Here is a 2,561-nt window from a genome sequence, read left to right on the forward strand (position 1 = left end):
CCCACATACACAGCTGATTCAACCCCCCACTACACAGCTGATTCAACCCCCCATACACAGCTGATTCAACCCCCCACTACAACAGCTGATTCCCCACCCACCACAGCTGGTTCAACCCCCACTACAACAGCTGGTCAACCCCCCCACAACACAGTGGTTCAACCCCCCACTACACAGCTGGTTCAACCCCAAACTACACAGCTGATTCCCCCCACTACACAGCTGGTTCAACCCCCCACTACACAGCTGATTCCCCCCACTACACAGCTGGTTCAACCCCCCCACTACACAGCTAATTTACCCCCCACTACACAACTGGTTCAACCCCCCACTACACAGCTGGTTCAACCCCCCACTACACAGCTGATTCAACCCCCCACTACACAGCTGATTTAACCCCCCACTACAGAGCTGGTTCAACCCCCCCACTACACAGCTGGTTCACCCCCCCACTACACAGCTGATTACCCCCCACTACACAGCTGATTCCCCCCACTACACAGCTGGTTCAACTCCCCACTACACAGCTGATCCACCCCCACTACACAGCTGATTCCCCCCACTACACAGCTGATTCAACCCCCCACTACACAGCTGATTCAACCCCCCACTACACAGCTGATTCAACCCCCCCACTACACAGCTGATTCAACCCCCCACTACACAGCTGATTCCCCCCACTACACAGCTGGTTCAACCCCCCACTACACAGCTGGTTCAACCCCCCACAACACAGCTGGTTCAACCCCCCACTACACAGCTGGTTCAACCCCAAACTACACAGCTGATTCCCCCCACTACACAGCTGGTTCAACCCCCCACTACACAGCTGATTCCCCCCACTACACAGCTGGTTCAACCCCCCCACTACACAGCTAATTTACCCCCCACTACACAACTGGTTCAACCCCCCACTACACAGCTGGTTCAACCCCCCCACTACACAGCTGATTCAACCCCCCCACTACACAGCTGATTCAACCCCCCACTACACAGCTGGTTCAACCCCCCACTACAAAGCTGATTCCCCCCACTACACAGCTGATTCAACCCCCCACTACACAGCTGGTTCAACCCCCACTACACAGCTGATTCACCCCCCACGACACAGCTGATTCAACCCCCCACTACACAGCTGATCCAACCCCCACTACACAGCTGATTCAACCCCCCACTACACAGCTGGTTCAACCCCCCACTACACAGCTGATTCAACCCCCCACTACACAGCTGATTCAACACCGGGACGGCGCAGTCAGTAATGGTTACTGATGCTTTACCCTGGTCTCCTGAAACATATTGTGGCTCGCATGTCATATTACAGGGGATAGAGACACAATCAGTACCTGTACCATTACATTCAATTCAGACAGTTCTTCCCTATGGTCAATTCAGACAGTCCTTCCCTATGGTCAATTCAGACAGTCCTTCCCTATGGTCAATTCAGACCTTCCCTATGGTTAATTCAGACAGCCCTTCCCTATGGTTAATTCAGACAGTCCTTCCCTATGGTCAATTCAGACAGTCCTTCCCTATGGTTAATGCAGCCCTTCCCTATGGTTAATTCAGACAGCCCTTCTCTATGGTTAATTCAGACAGCCCTTCCCTATGGTTAATTCAGACAGCCCTTCCCTATGGTTAATTCAGACAGCCCTTCCCTATGGTCAATTCAGACAGTCCTTCCCTATGGTTAATGCAGCCCTTCCCTATGGTTAATTCAGACAGCCCTTCCCTATGGTTAATTCAGACAGCCCTTCCCTATGGTTAATTCAGACAGCCCTTCCCTATGGTTAATTCAGACAGCCCTTCCCTATGGTTCATTCAGACAGGCCTTCCCTATGGTTAATTCAGACAGACCTTCCCTATGGTTAATTCAGACAGCCCTTCCCTATGGTTAATTCAGACAGCTCAACCCTATGGTTAATTCAGACAGCCCTTCCCTATGGTTAATTCAGACAGCCCTTCCCTATGGTTCATTCAGACAGACTTTCCCTATGGTTAATTCAGACCTTCCCTAGGGTTAATTCAGACCTTCCCTATGGTCAATTCAGACCTTCCCTATGGTTAATTCAGACAGCCAGTGTTCGACTGTAGGGCCCGTCCCTATGGTTAACAAAATGCATCAAAAAGGGCAAAGAAAATAAGTGTTTTGGGTTGAAAATATTTTAAAACGTCTTGTTCTCGCTGGCTGGGAGGTTTGGTCTGTCCAGCCTGAGGTTTGACAACCCTGAAGAAACGCAGTCAGCTTGGTGAAGTCAGTCTGTTCTCACTGGCTGGGAGGTTTCGTCTGGTTGGAGGTTGGGGACACAGGGACACACACAGAGGTTGGGGACACACAGAGGTTAGGGACACACAGAGGTTGGGGACACACAGAGGTTGGGGACACACAGAGGTTGGGGACACACAGAGGTTGGGGACACATGGACACACAGAGGTTGGGGACACATGGACACACAGAGGTTGGGGACACACAGAGGTTGGGGACACGTGGACACACAGAGGTTGGACACACACAGAGGTTGGGGACACACAGAGGTTGGGGACACATGTAATTTAACGCC

This window comes from Salmo trutta, chromosome 12 (assembly GCF_901001165.1).
Source record: "Salmo trutta chromosome 12, fSalTru1.1, whole genome shotgun sequence".
In the NCBI taxonomy this organism is placed as follows: Eukaryota; Metazoa; Chordata; class Actinopteri; order Salmoniformes; family Salmonidae; genus Salmo; species Salmo trutta.